This window comes from Zeugodacus cucurbitae, chromosome 4, assembly GCF_028554725.1.
Source record: "Zeugodacus cucurbitae isolate PBARC_wt_2022May chromosome 4, idZeuCucr1.2, whole genome shotgun sequence".
Classification (NCBI taxonomy): Eukaryota; Metazoa; Arthropoda; class Insecta; order Diptera; family Tephritidae; genus Zeugodacus; species Zeugodacus cucurbitae.
The window spans coordinates 12,505,955-12,522,614 of record NC_071669.1 but is presented as its reverse complement, the minus strand read 5'-3'; the positions used below and the strand labels follow the sequence as shown (position 1 = coordinate 12,522,614).

The 16,660-nt window shown below is 36.1% G+C and overlaps 1 protein-coding gene across 4 annotated transcripts in view; it reads right to left on the bottom strand.

The window, feature by feature from the left end:
- The window catches only part of LOC105210303 (uncharacterized), a 44,890-nt gene extending 30,741 nt beyond the window's left edge, over window positions 1-14,149 (bottom strand). For 2 of the 4 annotated variants that reach the window (XM_054228722.1, XM_054228721.1), the window contains exon 1: window positions 13,268-14,144. The gene's annotated coding sequence lies outside the window, so the exon portion shown is untranslated. Of the gene's footprint in view, window positions 1-13,267 lie in introns of all 4 variants that reach the window. The other 2 variants (XM_054228723.1, XM_011181163.3) reach the window with 2 other exon arrangements.
- Between the last annotated feature and the right edge of the window lie 2,511 nt (window positions 14,150-16,660).

Below are 16,660 nucleotides of genomic sequence, written 5' to 3'. Positions count from 1 at the left end.
ATTAAGCGGCTACTCTAAAGATTTGACGGATTTGACTCGTGGTTTTGCTTTAACCACATGAAGAAGTAGGCATATCTGATGATTTTAGAAAATTGAAAAAGAGAATTAATGATCGGTGCCTCGTTTCTTGTTGTATTTTTGGATGTAATTCGCGTAATGGAATCAATAAACGATTGGTAGCTGAATATGGAGACTCTTATCCAACAATGGTCGCCGTCGAAACCTGTTTTAACGACATATGGTCACGGTTTTTGAGAAGCCTCAGGGAGCCTAGGTCCTCAAAATGGGCTAACACGGAAGATAACGCGACAAAAGGTCAGATCTTGTACTGGTAGATCTAGTATTGGCCAATTCAAAGTGTGCGAGAAAGCGGACTAAGTGCTCATCTCACAAGAATTCCTGGGTCAAATTATACATGAAATATTGGGAAGGAGACAACTGTCAACGCGATAGGCCACGTTTGCTCACTTCGGATAACAAGCGCAACCTTGAGATCATCTTCACTTCTATGATCGTCGATGAGACAAGTATCCACTGGTACACACCAGAGTCCGAAGGGGAACCCAAACACTGGACATCATCTTTCAAAACAGCACCAATGCAGACAAAGACTGCCTGCTTCGTTTGGTGATCAGAGCCCGGAGGACAGCCGAACCAGTGGACATTACTTGGTTAACCGTTCTCACAACAGTCGGTTCTACGTAACCGCAACGGACCCGGATTTTTATGCGGCCACGGACTGTCAAATCGACAGCATTCCTCAAAATTATTTGCGGAATGTTTTAAGCCGCTACAACAACAACAACAACAAGCGGTTTAACCTGATCCGTAGAATGCGAAGTCTGTGCCACTGGTCGGTAAGATGATGAGCACCGTTTTTTGGTATTGCAAAAGTACCAATTCGATTTCGATTTCTAAAAGCCTCGGTTCACATCTTCGATATTTCAATAGCCAAATCGACGAATTAGACAATGAACTGCTGTTCCATCCAGCTTATTCATCAAATGTAGTCTCGTGCGTTTTGCTTTCAAACAACGCAGGGAAATTTTAGTCGAAATAGAAAATTAAGGGGCTAGGGGTAGTCAGAAACACCAAAAAAATAGAATTTTCAGTAATGTTTTTTTGCTATTAAATCATGTTATTTTACAAAAATAATAATATGGCATTATTATACAATGTTTTGACTTAAAGTCACGAAAATTTAAAAAAAAAATTATAATTTCCAAAGTTGTAGCTGTCTGTGTTGACCCAGTTTCAAACAAAGGTCCTTCTAAAATCAATCAGATAAAAACAAATTAGTTTTATAAATAGATAATCCTGGGTCTGGTCGAAGTTTTTTAAAAAATTAACAAAATGCCGGCCTCATGAAATTTTTTTCTAGATTTTCGGGAAAAAATCAACAGTTAAAAAAAATCGAAATTAAAAAAAAAAATCCTTCGATCAGTTTATTATGTATTCTAAAAGCTGTATGAGTTTCATTAAAATCTACTGAGCGGTTAAAGTTTCCCACTAGCGTCTTGGAGTGCCCGAGCTTTGTTATTTGTCGAATAACTCGAAAAGTTATTATCGGATCAACTTCAAATTTTCGGAGAATATTTTTAAGATATTACACGTAACGAAAATGTAAAAAGAAAATTGTTTTTTGAAAATCCTGACTATCCCTAACCCCTTAATGCCACCGACTTCCGGAAATTGTGAACTTCAGTCGGTTTGAAGAAATTGGCGTAATGCTTGGCAACCGATATATCGTTTGATTTCAAAAACATTCTTTCATATGCTGCGTACTTATCGAAGCGTCCTCGTACATACTCGCACACATGTATGTGCAATATACATTACAAATCACAGCCACAGCACGCCAAAGGCTTTATTTATTTTATGCGGAACTCTCACCGGATTAAAAAGGATGCATTTTAAATTCTCTACTTAATTGTCGGTTAGTAAAGTTCTCAGAATAATTTCCGTTATGCTGGTATAATAATTATTTTACACAACGCTTACTGCGGCAAATTATTCTGGGAAAATCGCACACTGATATGCATATATGTACATATGTATTGGTTAAGGTGTTGTTGGTTGAAAGTGTCAAAGCTAAGCGGTGTCATCAGCCAATAATCACGTGGCGCTTATGGGCAGCTGTGCATATGTGTGTATATACATATAAATACACATATATATTACATACAGCTAATGCCCTTCCAATTATGCAGCAATTTTCGCACTCGTAAAGGCTGCCAAAATCGCATGAAGGAAAAAATTGCACACACTCGTCATATGGCACAGCATCGATTAGAAATGTGTCGTACGATATGTAATACGTGTGTAAATATGTATTTATTTCAAACACAGCATGTTTTTTAGTTAGAAATATGTCAAATGTAAAATCACCCTGCAACCCACCCACCCACACACACTCATCGCCATCAAATCAAAATTGCCCATAAATATTTTACTGCCTCTAATACATACATATATGCTGAGCTTTTAAACATTTTTATGTAAGAGTGTGCATGTCTTCGTTTGAAAATGGTCCACAAGCCTCGAACAGCCACTAAACGGACGTCCTTGGAAAATTTTATGCTTAGTTTCGGCCAAATGTCAAAGTACTTAATACCAAATGCTCTGGCGCACACTGTACCACTAGGCCGTAAATGCCACTATTAGCTATTAATTGTGAGGCTCGGACATGGTGGACTCAAACACCCACACCCCCACACACAAACAGATGTTTGTAAGAGCGCTTGTGTGATTATCGAATTTTTCAGCAGCACTACTAATTAAAAGCGTGCCAGAAAATGCAGCACACAACATTCTTTGATACAAGTGCTTAGGCATAGAATTTCGTGCCGCATTTTGGTTGCAGCATGTGTTACAATGCAACGAATTAAACGGTATTTAACTAGGCATTAAGTGGTTTGTGGTGAATGGTGGAGGGGAAGGGCATTCTAGAATAGCAAAACAGAGAGCTCTCCTAAATATAAACCAATAGCATGAGTTGGTTTAAAAATTTCAGTTCGATAAAAAAATAAACATTGGAAAAAAAATCAATAATATTCCCAGAGAAAAAATAATACGAGCCGCAGAGCTAAACAGAAAATGTATTATAGAATCTTCTATAATAGTGTACAGCTGCTGGTGTACGCCGATGATATCATTGGAAACAACACCCGCGCCGTTAGTTCTGCTCTTTCCAGACTGGATAATTAAGCGAAGCGAATGGGCCAGGAGGTGAATGAGGACAAGACGAAATATCTTCTGTCATCAAACAAACAGTCAGCGCATTCGCGTCATGGCTCCCACGTCACTGTTGACAGTCATAACTTTGAAGTTGTAGATAATTTCGTCTATCTGGGAACCAGTGTTAACAGCAATAACAATGTCAACCTGGAAATCCAACGCAGAATCACTCTTACCAACAGGTGCTACTATGGACTGAGTAGGCAATTGAAAAGTAAAGTCCTCTCTCGACGAACAAAAATCAAACTCTATAAGTCGCTCATTATTCCCGTCCTACTTTATGGTGTAGCAGCGGGACGATGTCAACATCCTATGGGACGGCACTAGGATTGTCCGAGAAAAAGGTTTTGCGGAAGTTATACGGTCCTTAAACATTGGCACCGGCGAATATCGCAGATGATGGAACGATGAGCTGTACGATCTATACGACGACATTGACATAGTTCAGCGAATAAAAAGACAGTGAAGAGGAAGAGAAAGACTTCGTTGGAGAAGGACCTGGCTTCACTTGGTATTACCAATTGGCGCCAAAGTGCCAAAAGGAGAAATGAATGGCACGCTGTTGTGGATTCGGCTATAACCGCGTAAGCGGTGTCTACGCCAGTTAAGAAGAAGAATAGCCATAGAAACAACTTTGGAAACCCTTCGGTATTTTAAAATCTAAAGTTGACTAAATATGAAACCATTCTGAAAATCGTTTCCTTAAGTTTAAAACTAATTCAGAATCATTGCAAATAACCCAGAATACCAAACAGTACTTGTGGTTGATATCTCACAGTTCAGATGACAGTTCTTACCTGAACTGGGAGCTCATCTCCAGAATCGCTGTAAATAGGACTACTATCTTCCAAACGCTTCACAAATATTGCCTTTAAAATAGTCGCTTTAAAAGCGCTTTTTCTGATCGTCAAAACACTTCTCAAACTCGATTTATTGTATAACCTTTGGCTCTTTCGGCGATTTCTTGCGTCTGCTTGTAAATAAGGTTCCCTTTATTTTTGAAAATAGGAAAAAGTCACACGCAGTCATGTCTAATATTGAGGCTGGCGCATCGTTACAGTATTGCTTTTGCAATTGTATCGTACTTCAGGGCATACATGTATATCAATATACAATTTGGTACTCGGACTCCCCAAACTGGAGCTATTTAAAAATTCTATTTATTTTTTTTAACACGTGTCTTTCTTCTTTTATTGAGTTTCTCTTTCTATTTGTAAGAACCGTCGGTTGCTTGTTGTTGTGGTGCCAGAGAACGTTCTCTAAATAGTTTTCATGGAATATTGCCGAGTTGAGGTTTCTTTGGGTGGATTTATAGTCCGTACCGGTTGGATAGATAAGATAGTCGTCCGTCGTCGCCGTGTACGGTTCCAGTACTCAGAGCAATAATTGCATCGGGCTCCCATCCTTTCATTTAGAACTTAACTTAATCTTCTTTATAAAACTTGGATTGTTAGCTAATTAACCCGCATCAGCACCAGGATGTTGAACCATCTCTAACGTATATTCACTAAATTGGATCGTATTTTGGGTGTTGAACATACTTTCGGAGCTTATCGGTATTTTATATAGCCTGAAATAGATCCACATTGATCCCATTATAAAAAAGATCATTTCCAAGTAAGTTTGTTGATGTTCAGAATTCTTTCTTGTAAACTCAACTACATGCTAATGGAAAACGATAAGGAATTTGCTGCTACTACAAATACTTGGCAGAAAATTCAACTGCGATGAGTGAGGATCTTATATTAATGAAGTTAATAACGTCACAAAAGCGCAAGGAATCAACGCTAGCGTGTTTCAGGAAGCTTCGTCAACTTGAATTTATCACGAGAGAAGCATAGTATTATCTTTTATTTGTTCGCTTATGTGCTTTTCAATCCCAATTATCCATAAAGTCTCACCAGTAAATGAGTTACAAACGAATCCACTTCAAATAGTCTTTCATAAATGAGCGTCTTAAACGTATCACACTTTTCAGAGGATCTTGGGTTCAGAAACCGACCGCGTCTCGTTTGAAATGCATAAAATAGTATTCCAAATCGTATTTATCACTTTCCGATAGTCATTTCCATGCCTTCAGCACATTTCTATCTGGAAAGCCCTACTCAATCACATCTCTTCAACATGCAATGACAACGTTAAATCCACCTGAGCATTTCAGCAGTCCTACTTTACTCAGGTAAACCGCAACTAAGGGATTTTCAAAGCAAATGGCATTAAGCAAAATCTAAGCATGCAGTAACGACTGCCAATGCTGATAGCAAAAAAAACCAGAAGAAAGCAACAATTTCTAAGGCTGAAGATAATGTCTAAAGGAACAACCGAAAATAGCAAAATGCAGGAAGGTACACTAGGTCGGTTGTAGGTCGCTGACGGTGGGTGACTGTGCGCATGGGCGATCCGTTGCGTTGGGATGGCGGCATTGCAACAAAGCAATAAAATATCCAGTGTTTAGATTTGCCCATATCGCAGATGCAGATGGCTTGAGCTACTTTGTGTCGTTGCCGCTATTGTCGCCGCTGTACTTGTGTGAGTGGCACATTGTTGGACGTACTCGTACTCGTACTAGAATGCGCACATTTGGATTTGGTAAGTGGCGGCAATGTGCTGGTGCGCGGCTAAGTAAGCGTGTTTCTTGGCGACGGTTGGTTGGTTGGTTGGGGGAATGGTTTGCTTGTCCGGATGTTCGGCAACGTTGGATAACCGTCGCTGTGGTGTGGGTACTCTGTAGCTCTGCAAATGCACATATTTACATACAAATCTAAGATTGTATGGGTGCGTGCGGATGTGATGTGTGCTTCCTTTTACTTTGTTGATGTGCGCTCGTGTCGGTATGCGTACAATTGTGTGCATTTATGTTCTTCCTTTATAAGGCTTGTGTGTGTGAGTGTGCCTGTGTGTGGATTCATTTTCAATTTATTGCTTGCCCGTCTTAACAATAAGTAAATTCTTGACAATGTGCTCATATTTATGTAACTTACGCACATGTATTTAAGTATTAATCTAGGTATGTGTGACGACTATATGACATTTAAAAATATATAAAGGGTGATTTTTTAAGAGCTTGATAACTTTTTAAAAAAAAAAAACGCATAAAATTTGCAAAATCTCATCGGTTCTTTATTTGAAACGTTAGATTGGTTCATGACATTTACTTTTTGAAGATAATTTCATTTAAATGTTGACCGCGGCTGCGTCTTAGGTGGTCCATTCGGAAAGTCCAATTTTGGGCAACTTTTTCGAGCATTTCGGCCGGAATAGCCCGAATTTCTTCGGAAATGTTGTCTTCCAAAGCTGGAATAGTTGCTGGCTTATTTCTGTAGACTTTAGACTTGACGTAGCCCCACAAAAAATAGTCTAAAGGCGTTAAATCGCATGATCTTGGTGGCCAACTTACGGGTCCATTTCTTGAGATGAATTGTTCTCCGAAGTTTTCCCTCAAAATGGCCATAGAATCGCGAGCTGTGTGGCATGTAGCGCCATCTTGTTGAAACCACATGTCAACCAAGTTCAGTTCTTCCATTTTTGGCAACAAAAAGTTTGTTAGCATCGAACGATAGCGATCGCCATTCACCGTAACGTTGCGTCCAACAGCATCTTTGAAAAAATACGGTCCAATGATTCCACCAGCGTACAAACCACACCAAACAGTGCATTTTTCGGGATGCATGGGCAGTTCTTGAACGGCTTCTGGTTGCTCTTCACCCCAAATGCGGCAATTTTGCTTATTTACGTAGCCATTCAACCAGAAATGAGCCTCATCGCTGAACAAAATTTGTCGATAAAAAATCATTCGAACCGAACACTGATTTTGGTAATAAAATTCAATGATTTGCAAGTGTTGCTCGTTAGTAAGTCTATTCATGATGAAATGTCAAAGCATACTGAGCATCTTTCTCTTTGACACCATGTCTGAAATCCCACGTGATCTGTCAAATACTAATGCATGAAAATCCTAACCTCAAAAAAATCACCCGTTATGTATTACAGTAATGGTGTGGTCAGAGGCAAAGAGAAAAGTACTTTCTGATAGAATTCCATGTTTCCATGTTTTCACAACTTCAGGCTTGTTATAAAAATTTTTTAAATTGTCGTAACGTAATATTTAGAAAATTTTTGATTCATTTTTTGCCATCTTTCCATTAATTCCTATTGATTTTTTCCGTCGGATCCTGAAAGTGTTTTGATAACCATATCATGAATAATGAATAAAAGATTCAAAAAAAGCATCAAAAAACCTGATATGAAGAGATGTCAAAGTCAAGATTGACTCTAAAACAACACGTTGTAAATAGACGAAGTTGAAACTATAAATTTCGTAACTAAGGCCCAACCCACAACGCATTAATCAAGAACGTATTTGACTAATAAGACACAAATAAGACACTCTAGCCCACATCAAGCGAACATACGTTTTTGTCTTGTCTTGTTCGATGTGAGTTGTAACACATGAAGCCATAGGCTGTTGTCGTATCAGTCAAGAAAAGACGTCTTGACTAATCCGGTGTTGGTTGAGCGGGTTGAACCTAAGTAAGTAAAATAGCACTAGTTTTAGGTCAAATCCCGAAAGAGGCAATTTTTAAAATTTTGTGTAGAATGTGTTTTATTTTTGGCTCCGAGTATGTTTATGTTCTGCAATAGTCTCTCATTTGGAACCAACACTTGTTCAGAGGCGACTTATTACTTCGAATTCGGAGGAAAATCTTTAAAAATTACCATCCCATTTGGTTGGTTGGAATTGGGAGGCAAAGAGAGCTTGACCACAAGCGGCCACACTTAGGCCATAATTAGGTTCAATGCGCTCTGCAGAGGTACCCTAATAAGCGTCACCGTAAAAACTTAGTTTTGACTAAACTTTTCAATTCTTTCCATCCCAGCTGCCTAATTTAACATAGGTTAGAGCATTGGAATACGTGCGAAGTATCCCTACTTAACCGACTGAAGGTTAGGCATTCGCAAGGATAATGTTCTAGCATCTCATCATCCGCACATGCCCTGCATTCTGTCGATTCCACTCAACCAAGTGTCTGCAGGTGGTTTCTTAGAGGTAAGTGCCAAGTGATGTCCCGGTGATACTGCTCAGTTGTCTCTTACTCAAAAGTAGATTTTTTTTAGTCTGTCCATTGTCAACATGGGTTAATAGTAACTTTTTGGTACGAACCGCGCTGTAAGTCTTTCAAACCCCGATGTGTTCCTCTAACATCCATTGCTTTAGGCAGCGTTTGAGGGAAGTGTAAAAATATTCTCTGAAAAAGATTTGAAGTTGATCTGATAATTTCTTTTCGTGTTATTCGACAAATAACAAAGAGCACTCCAAAACGCTCGGGAGTAGCCACAGCTACAAGCAACCGGTTTCTCGGGTTCTATGCGTTTTTCTCAAAACTATATTTTTTGAACTGGTTACAACTGTAACTCGAAAACCGCTCAGTAGATTTTAATGTAATTCATACAGCTTTTAGAATACATAATAAGCTCAAGCCTGATCAAAGGATTTTCTTTTTTTCAAAATTTAAGTTTTTAAGATTGATTTTTGTTGATTTTTTACCGAAAATCTTTCCTGAGGCCGTCATTTTGTTAATTTATGTAAATAAAAAATGCTTCGATCGGGCCCAGTATTATCTATTTATAAAACTAATTTGTTTTTATCCGATTGATTTGAGATGAATCTCCAAGGACTTATAATTGTCACCGCAAGGACCTTTTTTTTAAATGGGTCAACACAGACAGCTATAACTTTGGAAATTATAAAAAGATACTTGTACTAGTTTACTAGGTGTGCTCAAAATTTCCAGCAAATATTCTCAAAAATCTTAATTTTAATCAAAAGACCCCACGCACAATAATGTCTCAAGAGATGGTCAATAATGGTAATAACGATCGTAATTTGTTAGAAAGTGTCTTAACAGACAAATATCGGATATATAGTTAGAATATTTTAAATCAAATACGAAACGTTCACAAAACGGAAAAGGATCTGGACCAATTTATGTTAATTGAAAAACTTAAAATTATATTTCTTACTATTACAGTTGAACTTCCATAACTCGAACTTCTATAACTCAAAGATTTGCATAATTCGAACTCATGTATTGGCAATAGAAATCAAATTTCATACAAATTTCCTTCCATAAATCGAACTTTTCGACCAGGGCATAAAACAAAATTTAAAATTTTACTATCGAGGCAGAATTTTAAGAGTCCCTCAATATCGTATGGAGGCGAAAAAAATTGATATTACGCCTATGGATTGCATAAATCATGTAACAAAAGGCATGGGATACAGATGTCGAGAGCCAAGCAATAGCGAAATGCAACGAACAAACTTGCAGAATACATGTTTTAATGCCAAGTAAATAAATAAAACTGAATAAATCAGTTTTTTATAGCTTTTTGAAAAATTTTAAGTTTTAATGAAAATTTCTATAACTCGAAGTCTCTCTGACCCGAAGTTTTTTTGTGGATTATGGTGATTCGAGTTGGGGAAGTTCAACTGTATTATAATTATATTTTATATTAAAAGTTCTTATTGTTTTGGATATTAGAAAAAATGTTGGCTTAAGTGTTTCAAAGCCATTGGGGATTACTTTGAAAATGGCGACAATAATATTGATAATTTAATAGAAAACAAGTAAGGAAGGGCTAAGTTCGGGTGTAACCGAACATTTTATACTCTCGCAATTTATTTATTTAACTTTATTTATATTATGAGTATATAATTAATATTCGTCATATATATCGTATAAAGTCCATTGAAAGTTGGAAACCATAATATTAGGTTAGAAGCACCGAGGTCCTCGTGTTCGATATATGGGCCTTAAAAACCTATGGTCCGATTTCGGCGATTTTTAGAATGGGGCTGCCACACTATAAACATAGTATTTGTGCAAAGTTCTGCACCGATATCTTCACTAGTGCTTACTTTATATATTGTAAAGTAAACGATTCAGATCGTCTTCAAAGTTCTGGTATATGGGAAGTAGGCGTGGTAGTGAAGCGATTTGGCCTATTTTCACAACATATCATTGGGATGTAAGGAAACTATTACAAACCAAGTTTCATTGAAATCGGTCGAGTAGTTCCTGAGATATGGTTTTTGACCCATAAGTGGGCGACGCCACGCCCATTTTCCATTTTGTAAAAAAATCTGAGTGCAGCTTCCATTTGCCAATTCTTATGTGAAATTTAGTGTTTCTGACGTTATTCGTTGGTGAGTTAACCCACTTTTAGTACTTTTCAACCGAACCTTTGTATGGGAGGTGGGCGTGGTTATTATCCGATTTCTTTCATTTTTGGACTGTATTAAGAAGTGACTAAAAATAAAGACTGCAGAAAGTTTGGTTTATATAGCTCTATTGGTTTCCGAGATATGTGCATAAAACCTATTTGGGGGCAGGGCCACGCTCACATCCCCAAAAAAATTACATCCAAATATGCCCCTTCATAGTGTGATCCTTCATACCAAATTTTATTTCCATAGCTTTATTTATGGCTTAGTTATGGCACTTTATGTGTTTTCGGTTTTAGCCATTTTGTGGGCGTGGCAGTGGTCCGATTTTCCTCATTTTTGAAAGCAACCTTCCCATGGTGCCAAGAAATAAGTGTTCCAAGTTTCATTAAGATATCTTAATTTTTACTCAAGTTACAGCTTGCACAGACGGACGGACGGACAGACAGACATTCGGATTTGAACTCCACTCTTCACCCTGATCACTTTGGTATATATAACCCTATATCTAACTCGTTTAGTTTTGGGTGTTACAAACAGGGACCGTAATCATTATAAGTTTTATTATAAAAATCACAAAATAATGATTATAAATTGATATTTATGATTTTCTTCACAGTTAATAATTAATTTTGAGTAATTTGTAAAAAATCATAAATAATCATTATTTTTGAGCAAAAAAAATAAAAATCATAAATAATCATTATTTTTGAGCAAAAAAATAAAAATCATAAATAATCATTAAATATGAATTTTTTTTTTTTTTTTGCTCAAAATAAAACTCACTTTTGGATTACATGTTTGTTATTACTATTTGTTAGTACTATTTTTTCATGTCCTTTTAGAACATAGCTGAAGGATCAAATTTAAGATATGATTTTGCCACAGCCTAAATGAGTCAAAAATCATATCTCAGGAACTACTGGACTAATTTCAATGAAATTTGGTCCATGATATTTTGATGTCATTCCAATATTTTCATGTCACTCTAAAAGGACATGAAAAAATAGTACCAAAAAACTTAATAACAAACATGTAATCCAAAAGGGAGTTTTATTTTGAGCAAAAAATATAAAAATCAAATATAATGATTATTTATGACTTTTATTTTTTTTGCTCAAAAATAATGATTATTTATGATTTTTTACAAATTACTCAAAATTAATCATTAACTGTGAAGAAAATCATAAAAATCTGTATTTAAAAAATCATTGTGGAAATGGATAGATCGTCCAAAAAGGATTACAATGACGTTATCCTTTTGTTTGTGTGGCGATTCTAAGTGATTGATTTTTTTACTTAAAAATCGGAACGATAATCATTATTTACGGTCCCTGGTTACAAACAACCGTTATGTGAACAAAACTATAATACTCTCTTAGCAACTTTGTTGCGAGAGTATAAAAATCTATGGAATTGTTGTGTAAATTCGAACCCCGAAAAGTATACCTCATATAAAGTGTATATTTTTGTTAGTTAAATGTATCTAAGAGTCCAACATTTTACTAATTGAAGCTAACTTTATACTGCAAGTTTTACAACCGAAATTAATTGCTGAAAAAAAGGTGAAAGACACTTCTAGGTCAACTTTTGTTAGGATAGCCGCACGTGCACAATGAACTTTATAATCATTACTAAATGTAAATTGGTAATAAAAAATAGCTTTCATAGCCATTTCTTCTGACAGCTTTAGACATATTTGCGAGCGTTATCTGCATGTGGCTATATAAGTAAGTAGATAGACGGAGCACAATAAATTATACAATATATAAAGGCCGCATATCCTGATTTCTTGCACTTACGCACAACAATATCTCAATGTACACATAAATTTGTATATGAATATACAAATAGATGTATATAAATTCGTATACATATATGTAGTATATATACATTTAAATGTATATATGTACGTCTGTTTATATATATATATATATATATATATATATATTTTATATATTAATACATATATATATTTATTTCATATAGGCATCACTTTAATTTGTGCTAATTCGAATTCTCATATTTTCGCCAGCACTTACACAGCACAATGTAACACAAAATCAATTCTTCAATGCTTATCATCAATCATTCGCATGCAGGCGCAGCACTGCAGCAAACACATCAATCAAATGTTACAACGAAATTTTCGGCATATTTTCACCAATAACTGTAGTTATATTTCATGCATTTTACGAATATATATAATATATTTTTTTTTTTGTTGTCACTCACTAACTCTGCGCTTAATATTATTGCTATAAATTAATTTCTTGCAATAATTTATTTAATCTTTTCTGTAGCAAATACTTTTGCTTTTAAGGCTTTTCCTTGCTCTTCGGCCATATATCTATATGTATTATTGCACTCTTCACATAATTGAATAACCGTAACGTAACCGTCGACGTACACGTTTCGCAGGAGTAGCAGTACCAAGCAAAGGACAAGCGGTGAAGCAGCAGCAACTCAGCAGTGTAAGCAGTATAAAGTAAGGAAGCAACAAAAAAAAAACAAAAACAACAAAATGTTTGACCCTTCGTGTGGTGTGGGTGTGTTTGTGTTTCGTGAGTGTGTGACAAGTACGTACGTATATTGGCGAGGCGAGGCGAGACGAAGGTGAAGGCGTAGCGAAAGCGCTGCTTGCCCAAAGTTAGTGGTGGCAGCAGCGAGTTGAAAATGTGGCATAAAATGTACGAAAAAAAATAAATTTTTTTTCCCGTTAACCACTACTGCCCTTATTTTACATTTCACACAATAACGTAGGTAATTTTCAATATTTTTTTTTTAATTTTTCGAAACACTTACATAGTAGGCACACACGCTGCAGCGTTTTTGTGGCGACAAATTTTTCACACTAAACTTTTTAGCAAAAACTCTCACTTCAAGCGTATAATGAATGTCGTTTAAGCACCGTAAGTAACTGTATACACATACATAGCGAATTTTCTTAATTTGCTTTACAGCTTTGACCAAATTGGCATTTACATAATTTTTGCCATTTTCTTAATCAATACTCATACAATTTCATTTCACTTCAATTTTCTCGTTTTCACTTTCAATTTGCATGTGAGACACGGTAATTGGTTGCAACGCGTTGTTAAATTGACAAAAAAGCAGCAAAATACACACCATTTTTTGTATTTTGTATTTTTTTTATTTTAAAAGTATATTGCAACGCAAAGTTAACATTTTCACAAGCGTTGCGTTTTACGCGTACACTTCACACGACGACTGCCACATTGCGATTGACGAGTTGGCGAAGGCGATGGCGATGGCGAGGAAACAAGTCAAGTACTCCCTGTGCAACTAACTACTCGCATGCATACTTGTTGTTGTTGTTGTTTTTTAATGTTATTGTGCTGTTGTCATTCGTTTTTGCGTTGCACACACACAAAGTCAAACACATTTACATTTGAGTTCGATGTAAGCTTTATGCGAGCGCCATTCGCGCCCAATGGCAATTGACGAGTTATTCGTCTTGGCGGTATTTGTTACGTACCAATTGTGCGTCTCTCTGTGTGTTGTTATTGTTGGTGGGTGTTAATTTCGGCAGGCTCGTCGCTCCATTATTAGTTCCGGCTTTCGGTTCGTGTGTGTGGCGCGTTCAGTGTGTTCTTCCGTCGAATGATTTGTTGTTTGTGTACTTACATATGTGTGCGTGAGTGAGTTTGTGCCGAATACGAAAGCTTTTGAAGTGTTAAAAGCTGTTTGTGGAACAGAACGGAGCTTTTCGTTTGGAACAGTGTTGATATTTGTAGGCGCAAAGTTGCATAGTTTAAAATTTTAATTTTTTAAATAAATTAAATACAAAATTTTCGTATTGAAACATTTAAGGGGCACACCTAGTGTAATGGCCTAAAAAAAGGTGATTTTTGGGATTTTTTATTAAAAAAAAATACTTTATCAATTATTTGAAAATTTTTACATGTTTCAAGAATATACAGTGAAATTTTTGAAGAAAAAATTAAATCTTTTTTAAGTTATAGTCGATCTCCAACGGCGCGAGAAAAGAGGTCCTTCACTGCTGCAGTGATTCCGGCCTTCTCCGTGGATGAAATCTAAAAATAAATTCTCGTTAGATAATATTGTCTGTACAATGACCTACGATAAAAAAAAATCAATATGGCGGCGTTTAAAAAAATTGTTGAATTTTACCAAAAATTTTGATCGTTTTTGGCCTGCCAAAATTCGATTTTTTTTATCAGATCAAAAATCGATAGGTCATTGTACGGAGAACTATATATAGAACATGTCAAAAAAATCGATAGTGATCGGATCATTTGTTTTTGAGTAATCACTGCAGCAAATTCGGAAAATGCTTTTTCGAAAAAAAACGCGTTTAAAGATAAAATGATCGTTTTCACTGTTATAAGTGGATAGTGAAAAATTTCTAGAAATTTCTAGAAATTATTATAATGATATATTTTAGTATACCTGAGAGCCAACAATGGAAACCGGAATCGTTTTAAAGGGGCTGGAAGGGACAGTAGACTCTGAACAATACCTCAGGTACGTCTCGTAGCTAATGAGACTATCTAGCTGGCGAATTGCTATAACTCAAAAACTATTTAAAATATCGATTTGGAATTTTAATATGTTATTTTCAATCGATTTTTTTGAAATTTCACAGTAGGTGTGTCCCTTAAATTAAGTTAAGGGGTTAGGGATAGTCAGAGACAAGAAAAAATGAGAATTTTCAGTAATTTTTTTGCTATTAAATAATGTTATTTTACAAAAATAATAATATGGCATTATTATACAATGTTTTGACTTAACGTCACGAAAAATTAAAAAAAAATTTATAATTTCCAAAGTTATAGCTGTCTGTGTTGACCCAGTTTCAAAAAAAGGTCCTTGCGGTGACAGCCATAAGTGCTTGGAGATTCATCTAAAACCAATCGGATAAAAAAATTAGTTTAATAAATAGATAATACTGCACATGATCGAAGCTTTTTTTTCAAAAATTAACAATATGGCGGCCTCAGGAAATTTTTTTTCTAGATTTTCAGGAACAACTCAACAGTTAATTGGTCTTAAAAAATCGAAATTTGTGAAAAAAAAATCCTTCGATCAGGCCTGAGTTTATTATGTATTCTAAAAGCTATATAAATTTCATTAAGATGTACCTAGCGGTTTTCGAGTTTGTCACCAGTTCAAAAAACATAGTTTTGAGAAAAACGCATTTAAAGTTTCACACGAGCGTTTTGGAGCGCACGAGCGATCTTTGTTATTTGTCGAATAACTCGAAAAGTTATTATCGGATCAACTTCAAATTTTAAGAGAATATTTTTAAGATATTACACTTAACGAAAATGCAAAATTTTTTTTTTTTTTTAATCCTGAGTGCTGTAAATGGGCGCAACAGAAAGAAAATTCCAAGACATCGACCCCTTAACCGGATGGGACGCATTTTTTATCCAACGAAGAACTGTCATCTCGGCGCCTTGCTCAACATTATTTGCGGATTATTGGTACTGAAGAGGACTTCGAACTTCCATGGGATTGTTTTCTACCATTACAACAACAAAAACCATGGATCAGGACAATGAAAAGATCTCTAATCTCCTCTCAGCTGATAGTACTTGATTCAGCAAGCACCATCAGAACGGACATTCTGATCTCCAAAATCAAGCTGGGTGGATTGTTTAATACTGATAAATATGCTTGAATGATCTTCAAGATGTTGAAGACATAAAACTCAACTCACGAAGTAGTGTTCAAGGTCTATAAAATAGATTTCTGATATCTCTAAAACACTCCGTAAACTCTGGGGATCACAGTTAAACAGGTATCAATGATACAAGCGGCTATAAAAGTAGTTGGCCAGGTCTCGTTTTTCAGAAAATTACATATAATATAAAAGATAGCAACTCAGCCCTAAATTATGATTCACTATCTCACTCTTGCCAACAGGTGCTACTTTGGACTGAGTAGGCAACTCTACATGTCGCTTATTATTCCCGTCCTGCTTTATGGTGAAGAAGCTTGAACCATGTCAACATCAGATGAGACGAAACTGGGAGTTTTCGAGAGGAAAATTTTGCGCAAGATTTGTGGTCCTCAGAACATTGGCAACGGCGAATACCGCCCTTCCACTCCGTTGAAGGGACCAGGTGGAGAGCGACCTGGTTACACTTGGTTTCTCCAACTGGCGCCGAACTGCGAAGGAAAGAGAGAAGTGGCGCATTATCATAGATT